This window comes from Phyllostomus hastatus, unplaced genomic scaffold (assembly GCF_019186645.2).
Source record: "Phyllostomus hastatus isolate PE091 unplaced genomic scaffold, TTU_PhHast_1.1 phas_scaffold_11, whole genome shotgun sequence".
NCBI lineage: Eukaryota > Metazoa > Chordata > Mammalia > Chiroptera > Phyllostomidae > Phyllostomus > Phyllostomus hastatus.
The window spans coordinates 5,840,855-5,851,035 of record NW_025334005.1 but is presented as its reverse complement, the minus strand read 5'-3'; the positions used below and the strand labels follow the sequence as shown (position 1 = coordinate 5,851,035).

Here is a 10,181-nt window from a genome sequence, read left to right as displayed (position 1 = left end):
AATGCTGACATGTGATGTCCAATCTTCTGTTACATTTGCCTCTTGGGTTTTCCTTCTTGGAAGAGAGCACAGATTTTTAGGAAGTCTGGCTCAAACCCACTCACTGAGTCTCTCCAGGTACAAAGGATGGACTTCGGCCAAGTCTCTTGCTTTCATCTCCGAAGCCTCTAACTCTGCCTAAGGACACACATTATTCTGCCAAAACTCTGTTCCTCAAACCAACTTACACTCTGTAACAGGGTCAGTGTTCAGAACCCAAAGCCCTGCCTTGTCATATAAGCTTACTTAATGCAAATGTTCAGTGGTTCTCCACTCTGATGACATGAGATTCATGACTCCACACACTAATTAGTGTGCTCAGGCCTGTGTGATCCTCAAACTTCACCTTGGGTCCAAACAAACACTACTTCTTCGTCTCTCTCCTTTACTTCCACCTTCACTCTCTCATATGCTAACCTTCCTTTCTGACATACTAGAGCATTAAGATGGGAAGGGACAAGAAGACAAGAAAGAACTTTCTCAACCTTTATGGAAGAAAAAGCAAGGATGGTAATCTCTCCAACGTAGTCAATTTTCTGGGATGCTTTCCTTCCAAGTGTGAAGTTTGATTTCCAAACACATGCCAGTGGTTCTCAACTGTGCTGGGTTAGTGAGAGGTTGGAATCCTAAAATGTTCACCTTCCAGCCTTCCCCAGGCTCTGGTCTGTCTTTGGATCAGCAGCAATTGTCTGAACAGCTACAATGGCTGCAATAATTCTGCTCTGTGTCTCTCTGAGCTCTTTTGTGTGCAGCAGTTGCAGAATTTCAGCAACTTCATAAGGACTGCACCTCCTGTGTCAAACCAAGGCTTTGCTTCTCTAAAGCAACTGGCAATCAACCCTCCTGTTGTCTACTTTGCTTTAGCAACTGTGCCTGTGGCAGGTGACCCTGGACAGAGCAGCATGTGACCTTCAGCATTACAAGGTGATCTTCATGACTTAGAATCTGAAGGTCAGCCAGCCTTAATTGAACTTAAGGTCAATACTCTGGTCTTAAAATCAGCATTATGTACATGCACAATGATGAGTGCTTCCACGTTTTTAGCTGCACTGTGGGCCTCTTGTATTTTCAGATACCGAGTCCTTGTATCATTCAGCATTATGTCCCTATTCAATTCTAACAGCTAAGCCAAGAAAACAGTCAATTGTTTCTTGAGATCTTGAATCTTGAAAGGACAGCTAACACCTATGAGATACTTTTCAAAAAACGGACCAGTCACTGCTGTGGATGTTGCTTAAATTACCATGACTTCAATCTTGTAGTGTCTGGTTTTCTGGTCTGCAAGCCAAACACTAAAATTTCTATATTCTGTTTCATCTTTTCAGAGAAGCCAGCAGTGTTATAGTATTTCACAGCCATCAGCTTTACTCCCATCCTGGCCTGACTTCTCACTCTGGTCTCCAAGGCTCAGCCAAGAAGGCGAGGTAAGGATGAGAGAGCCAAGCATGATCTTAATTAACACATACTCCTTTAAGACTATTCCAAGTTCTCTCGTTCAAACAGAACTTTCCTGGATCTTCAGAAAGCTTATATTACAATGATCAGTTCTTGCCTCACAGTTAATAAACATTTACAGTAAAACAAAGTGTTCTGGAAAAGTTAAAAATATGATAGCAGGAAAATGTCCTAATGGATATGGAAGACAAAGCAAAATAGTGCAACAAAAGTATCTATGAAGGTGGACTCAAATGTTGGAAAATTTTTGGTTTCAGGTAATAGCTAGTAAGCATAGTAATAACTGTATGTAACAAAGTATTGTTTCAGGAACTGAAGGTATGGCCCTGACTCCAGGAGACCATCAGCAGTTCCACTTTTGTACCTCAGGAGGACTGCAAGCAATGAAGATGGTATCTGAGCCGTTTTGTTCCAGGGAGAGACGCCCACTGCTCAGGACACAGATAGAGACCACTGTCCAGGACACAGATGGAAAACCTCCAACCAGGAAACAGATGGAAGAATTCTGCAGCTTTTTATCTGATGACCTTTTTCCCTGAAATCCAATCCCCTCTTCTCTTACCTACATTTTCCTCTTCCTATTGAAAGGGTCGGTTGAAAATGGAAGTGAAGACAGTCTGTTAGATTTTGAAAGAATGACAAGCTTCTACCACACAGTCTTTTCCTCTAGAAGACCCAGAAAACCCACCGCCACTATCTTCCAGACAGAGACAAAGTGCACCCTGAGTTACTTCTCCCATTTAAAAACCCCATCCCTTCAGAAACTGCAGGTGGCCACTGCACAATTGTCCAGGCAACATGGCTTCTTTTCCCTTCGCTGTTGGGTCTCAGACATCTCCTAGAGTCTGGCAGTAGTCAGTGCCCTACACTGCCCTTTCTTCCACTGGTGCTCCTCGGCCCAGCACCTGTGCCCCATCCCTCTGGCTGTCAGCTCACCCTTGTATCCATGCAACCAGTGGTTTAGGGTAGTGCAGCATTTGTCACCAGCTCAGCTGCCACTTACTACCTGGCAACAGGGGGCAGGTCCTCTCCTCTGGAAAAATGGCTTGTAGTGCCCACTGTTTGACAGGAACTCCAGACTTTCAAAACACTGAGCAACTGGGAGAAAACCTGGGTGTTTCTCCCTACCGTCTATCTTACATCTTCAAGCCAAAAATTTTGTGCACTCCTGGAGGGTTCTGTTTCCCCAGAAGATCCCACCCTTTCCCCAAGTGAGACTGCCAAGATATCACCTGCTCATGCCAACATGTTCTGGAAAGGAGTTGGTGGGCTTTTCCTCTGTCATCACTATGGCCAGCCAGCACCGACTCCCACACAGGGCCTCCTTCTCACTGAGGCTCAGCCTGTATGGAGGGAAATGTGTCACACGCCACATTAGTGGCTTCAAGCTTTCCATCTACAGTGTTTCTTGCAACACATCCCTTACTCAGCCCCTCCTTGTTCACCACCACCCACCCCCACATCTAGCCAGGTCTCCTCCAGATCAATCTCTATCAGAAACACTAAGGCACAGGCAAGATAGACAATAAAAATTCAATCAACACAAGACTGAAAAAGTCACAGTAATACTGAAATCAGAGACTCTGACCTATACTTGTATACAACTAGAATTCTTACACAGTCAGCTGGCCTTTCAGCATGAAGATAAATATGTTTCAGAATTGCAAATAGTCAAAAGTTTTATCAACAATGACCTTTTTCTCTGAAAGCAGGAGAGAATATGCTCTACAAAAAAGGTCTAGATGAAGAATGACAAGACATGCAATTCGGTGAGCACAGGACAGAACGTGGGTGTTTATAATACATCCACAGAGAAGAGTATAAAATATTCCCACACTCAACATCGGGAGACACAGTGAAAGAAGCTGCAGGTGAGGCTGGCATGGCAGGTGTGGACCAGTTTGGAGAGGTGTCTATTGCTTCTCCTCGGAAATTCTTTCTCATCATTTCATTTTGGGAACAATGCTTCTATATCATTACCTTTTAAAAAATGTTGACAGTGACAGGAAGTTAAAGACATAAATGCCAGGGAAGGACAGGACTGAAATTTGCAGAGATAAAGTTTGGCAGAAAATAGGTTAAGATGCTGCACATCATCTCATGTCAATCTGGAAACTACGCTGCACCACTCATGCTGTATTTGTTAAAAGAACATCAGGGAAGAAGACCCTTGTTCTTCCTTTTCTTCTTATTTTTTGTGGTTGCCTGGACTACGATAATGATAAGGAATATGGAAGGAAAGAACACCATTTAAGTTGCTAATTAACTCATGTGTTTATCTGTGTTCTGTGTCAGCTACAGTGGCGGCTACTGGAAATGCAAGAGTGGATGTGGCAGACCCAGAGACAACTCTGGTGGAATTTGAGGTCCATGAAGGTGGGTGGAAAGGAGACAAGAATGGTGTGCAACACATCAGAGACAAAGAGGTCATTGCTGGGAAGACAATGAAACAGGCTGAGGTGAAATGAAGGAAGGTCGGGGTGAGAAATGGTTTCAGGTATTTGTTTCCTACAGCTGCTGTAACGAACTACCACAAGTTGGGGACCTTAAAACAATAGCAATTAATTTTCTCATACTCATGGTATTGAACACAGAGATATGGACAGGGCTGTGGTATCGGTCAGCACTGGAGCTCCACTCACTGTCCAAAGAGTATCCACTGAGGCCCCCTCACACTCCTCACCTCCTGCCACAAGGTGGGCAGTGGTTTGTGGCAGGTGTGACACAGTGCAAACTGGGAGTCTCTGCCATGGCTTTAGTGCCATTGGAGGTGAGACTCTCATTTCTGTGGAATCCCTGGGCATGGCACGGTGTTTAACAGCACATCTGGTCTCACCCTTTTGATGCAAATACCACAATACCGACCCTGTGGGGACATCAAAATATCTCTGGACATGCACAAATGTCCATGAGGATGGGTACAGGAGTGATAAGATCCACTCCAGTAAAGAATTGTGGTTCTAGCAGTGTGGAAATGCATTGTTAGTTCTCCCATATTCTCTGAGTTAATTCGCCTAAGGACCAGAAGTGCACACTCTAGAGGCCCACGGTTAGCAAGAAAATGTGAGCATGAGCAGAGTGGAAATAAGTGACTGAACACAGAAGATTTGGTGTAGAAATCTAATGGACAAGTGAATGTCATGAGTGTATGCTGTTTAAATATTTAACCACACATTTTGTAGAAACGTCACATTGTGTAAAGTTCAGGATTTCGGTGATTGAGTGAAGGAGAATAGCTAAGGGTGACACCTGATCCTGACTCAGCTTCCAAATCTGGCTCCATGTCCCCAGTCATTGGATGGATCCAGGTTAGGTTGGATCAAGAGAATGTTTACTTCTAGGGAACACAATGTCTGAGGTGCCCCAGTCCCTGGATGTCAGGGCTCCAACTTCTTCCTCTCCTCACCTGGCCCTGCCTGTGGTGGCTGAGTCCACAACTTTCTCCAGAAACACAAAGGACATGGTGTTAGCACCAGGATGTCAGGCTGGTGCCCAGGCTTTGACTTGGGTGGAAATCTTGCCTTAATTCAAGTTTCTATTTTAAATAAGCTTCCTTTTGTAAAAACATCCCAAAATAGCACATGTTATACATTCAGAAAATTCTTTGTATGATCGCAAAATATGTCCCCAAAACCAGTTATTGAACAACTAATTACATGCCTACTGTTTCACCTTTGTCATGCAAGGGGTGGAGGAGCACAGGTCTCGAGGAGCTACACAGAGAAAGAAGAGCCATAATGTCATGTCCCACTAACTAGGACAAAGGTGCACACAGAGGGCCTTGCGGTCTTGGAAAGGAGATTCCCAGAGACTCAAGCCATGATATGACACAGGAAGTAGGCTGTCTCTGATGTGGCATCGAGAATATAGAAGGAGTTTTAACCTAAGGGACTCAGGCAAGGACAGTGGAGGAGAAGACTTCAGGTGGAACAGTGGTGTCAGCAGAAAATTGTGGGGCCTGCACAGAGATCTACCTGGAGTCCACAAGGGCAGTTGTACAAGTCAAGGTCACAAGAGTCCACCTGACTGATAACGTGAAGGCCTATAGGGATCAGAATAAGGTAGTCAATAGTGTTGAGAGCTGTCTCTAATGCCAGAACATCTGGCTCCTTAGGTGGTTCTGCCCCCCACTAGCTGTGTGCCCTTGGTCAGGTTACTTGTCCTCTCTGTCCCACCTAGTACAACTGGGGAGAATTTATATGCTTGCCTGGTGGGTTGGACACCACACATCTCCCTTTGCTCAGCAGAGGCCTGGTCTGTGCTGCTGTTTTGGTGTTCCATTCTTTCTGTGACCTCATCTCCCTTGTGCACTGCCCTCAGTTTGGCCAATAATTTCTTCATCACTCTGCTCAATGGGTTGTTGTGAAGATTAAAAGTGGTGTTGACAAGGCCTTGCATCAAGTCATTGCTCTGTAATGGTTTGCCATCTGTGCTCTACTAAATCTGGAAGTAAGTAGCACAGGTAGGAGCTATATTCTTAGAAGATTAGCAGGCCACCGGGAGGTAGAATATGTTCAATCGCAATGTATACATGATGTCTCAATAAAACTCTTCAAGAAAGTGTCAGGCAAATATCAAGTATGAATGGATCAAAATATAGGGCTTATTTTAAACTCTGGTGGCTTTCCCCTTAATGGAACGAGAATGTCTCTAGATTTGTAGAAAATGTAAAGTAGCAGTTACTTTCAGAGGTCTCTAGTGGCCTGAGCAGCCCACTCCAGGGTATCAAAACAGCTCCCTCAATGTTAAAAATTAATCTCTAGCAGCTGATGTGAAGGCAGTCCATGCCCTGTGCTGAATCCCCATGTGAGGACTGACCCGCTGTAACTCTCTCTGGCATCACAACAACTCCTGAATTATTCTGATTGTCAAGGAGACCAAGCAGGGACAGCTCTAGAGCAGCATTGGCCTGAGGCCTGGAAGGCACCTGCTCTAGGAGTGGCCAAGAAACTGTGATCAGAAAACATCTCACTGCCATACAGACATCTCCAGGACCAGGGCCATTCCTAAAGTTTCTGTCCTGGGAAAGTGCTTCCCCACCCAACTTCTAGATGTTGGCTGAATCAGAAGGTTAGAGAGGTTCCCATCCAAAGACCATCCTGGAGGCTAATGTCATCCCTGGAAGTGACGGGCAGAACCAGCTTTTCCCAATCTCTGAAAAAGAAAAGCACGAGGTATCTTGTGCTCAAAGACTATGGGGCTGACTTCTGGGAACGACTTACCATGAACAAAAGTCAGGTACCATCTCATCTTCAGAACTCTTTCATGCATTTGGTGAGGAAAAATAGCTTTCACTGCATGTTACTACTTTTATTAGGCCTGGCAAGACCTCAGAGAACAAAATATTAGTGAGTGTATTTCAGGTCTTCAATGAGCTGAAGCACAGGGCCAGTATAATTCCCACTTTCTGCACATGTACCTGTATCCCATGACCCAGGCTATCAAGGGTAAAAACTAAATAGTTCTCCCCTACAGCATAGTTTGTCAGAGCAGGTTGTCAGTAAATGTCATACCAACATGGAAAGCAAAGGCTACTCCTCTAGTTTCTCTATTTAATTTGGGAACCTGAATCAAAGTACCTTTGAAAGGAGAAAACAGTAGGCCACCAATACCAGGATTCACACCTTTTAGATTCTTCTATTTCTGCTTAAGAATACTAGCTTTTATTTTTTTTAATATATTTTATTGATTATGCTATTACAGTTGTCCCATTTTCCCCCCTTCACTCCCCTCTACCCTGTACACCCTCTCCCACCCATATCCCCTTCTTTAGTTCCTGTCCATGTGTCATACTTATAAGTTCTTTAGCTTCTACACTTCCCATACTATTCTTACCCTCCCCCTATCTATTTTCAACCTACCTTCTATGCTACTTATTCTCTGTACCTTTTCCCCCTCTCTCCTCCTCCCACTCCCATGTTGATAACCCTCCATGTGATCTCCATTTCTGTGGTTCTGCTCCTGTTCTAGTTGTTTGCTTAGTTTCTTTTGGTTTTGCTTTAGGTGTGGTTGTTAATAATTGTGAGTTTGCTGTCCTTTTGCTATACATGTTTTTTTATCTTCTTTTCTTAGATAAGTCCCTTTAACATTTCATAAAATAAGGGCTTGGTGATGATGAACTCCTTGAACTTGACCTTATCTGAGAAGCACTTTATCTGTCCTTCCATTCTAAATGAAAGCTTTGCTGGATAGAGTAATCTGGGATATAGGTCCTTGTCTTTCATGACTTGGAATATTTCTTTCCAGTCCCTTCTTGCCTGTAAGGTCTCTTTTGAGAAATCAGCTGACAGTCTGATGGGAACTCCTTTGTAGGTTACTGTCCCCTTATCTCTTGCTGCTTCTAGGATTCTCTCCTTCATTTTTACCTTGGCTAATGTAATTATGATGTGCCTTGGTGTGTTTCTTCTTGGGTCCAACTTCTTTGGAACTCTCTGAGCTTCCTGCATTCCCTGGAAGTCTATTTCCTTTGCCACAGTGGGGAAGTTCTCCTTTATTATTTGATCAAATACGTGCTCAACCTGTTGCTTTTCCTCTTCCCCTTATGGTACCCCTATAATTCAGTTGTTGGAATGTTTAAAGATGTCCTGGAGGTTCCTAAGCTTCTCCTCATTTTTTTGAATTCTTATTTCTTCATTCTTTCCTGTTTGTTTGGTTTTTTTTCTTCCTTCTGGTCCAATCTATTGTTTTGAGTCCCAGTTTCCTTCCCATCACTGTTGGTTCTCCGTGCATCTTCCTTCATCTCTTTTATGGTAACCTGCATTTTTTCATGTAATTTGTGCCCAAAATCAACCAATTCTGTAAGCTTCCTGATCACCAATGTTTTGAACTGTGCATCTGATAGGTTAGCTATTTCTTTGTCGCTCAAAAGGATGAGTTCTGGGGCACTGATTTGTTCTTCTATTGGAGCCATCTCCCTCTCTCTCTCTCTCTCTCTCTCTCTCTCTCTCTCTCTCTCTCTCTCTCTCTCTCTCTTGGTTTTTGTTGTTGTTTTTTTTTGTCTGGTCACTCTTGATACAGGAGGGCTGGAGCCTTAGGTGTTCACCCAGGCTGGGCACCCCAGTCACTAGATTGTGATGTTGTATGTGGGGGCAGGGGCAGGAGGGAACAATGGCAGCAGCCCCACTCTCCTGGGATCTCAGTCCCTTCCCTGGGATCCTGGGCTGCGCGATCCGCCCTGGTCCACAATTGCAGCCTCACTGGGTCCGCCAGTTAAGTACTCAGGGTCCACCCGCTGCGCGCCCCGGATGGCTTACGCACTCCTGGTTGCCTTAGGCGCCCAGCTCTCCTCGAACTCCACTCACTGCAACCCGCCCTCACCTCTGCCCCTCCTACCGGTCTGTATGAACGGGTCTATTTCAACTTCTTGGCTGTCCAACTTCCATTCAGATAAATTTTCTATCAGTTCTGGGTGTTATTCTACCTCTAAATTGTTGTCGTTCTAATCTTGGTTGTGCGTGGAGGTACGGTGCATTGACCTATGCCTCTATTTTGCCGGAAGTCCTAGAATACTAGCTTTTAAATATGTGTTTTGTGAGTGGAGTTATAGTCCTTTGACATACCAGGGATGGTCACCGTGGGCTATGCAGAAACATGGAGATGAAAATATACACACTTCATTGTACTTGATGTGAGATTGCTCTTGCCGAGGCTAAACCTGGGCTGGGTCCAGTGTTGCAACAGACAGAAGAGCAGGTCCAAACCACTAGGCACTAGACAGAGCCCCCACGATGGCCTGTTCAATGAGTCAGGCCCCATTTACTTATGAAAGTCTTTTCCTTGCCTCTGGAATGAAGATTGCAAACGATGGTGAACAGGGAGTAAGTACACACATAGGAACATAACTTTCTTTCATTTCTAGCTTCTAACTAAATCAATATGGTTCTTGGCAACTTCAGATCAGCTGAATGATGGAAAGACATGAGTCTCCAACAATCCCGACAGAGAACAATACATCCACGGGTGTTGACCATTGATGTATCTCTCAGGCTCTCTCACCCATTTCTTTCTCTTTACTGTCCTCCAACTTTGTTTCCCTTGTTCCGCCATACTGTCCTTGCTTAGGTTGATGCAGTGTTTCTGTTCTGGGAGGCTGTCTGTCCCTCCCTGAATTCAAGAGGGACACATTGCCTGCTTTCCTCAGCTGGCCAAGTGCCACCTGCTCTCATGGCCTGTGTACTTGCTATTCCCTCTGCCTAGAAAACTCATCCCAAAAGGCCCCCTGGGTTACAGTGTTCACTCAGGTGAGCTGAAAAGTCCCAGTCCAACAGCCTGCCTGGACCTCCTATAGGATGCTGCCCTTGCAGTTGTTTGTTTTTCTTGATGCAATCAGTTTCCCTTTCTCCTTTATTCAATTGCAGTTACTTCGGGTTAGAGGTAAGCTGCACAAGTGCAACATCCTGCTTGACTTGTTCTTACAATGGAATCTGTGACATGTAGCACAGGGACCATCCTAGGAGATTCATGGTTGTTAAGAGCATGGATAGATACATGAATGGGTAGATGGATGGATGGTGGATGGATAGATGGAAGGGTGCACAGGCAAATGGAAGAATGAAACCTCCAATTTAGTCCTAAGTGCTCTGTTTTCATCCCTGTGATAGGCTCTTGACATAAATGTCAGCCATCCTTACATAGTGAAGCATGTGTGCCCACTTCAGAAATGAGGAAAAGGAACCTTGCGACAACCA

The 10,181-nt window shown here is 44.6% G+C and overlaps 1 pseudogene; it reads right to left on the bottom strand.

The window, feature by feature from the left end:
- Positions 1-674: 674 nt before the first annotated feature.
- LOC123829241 lies at positions 675-1,413 on the bottom strand (annotated as a pseudogene).
- Positions 1,414-10,181: the final 8,768 nt, after the last annotated feature.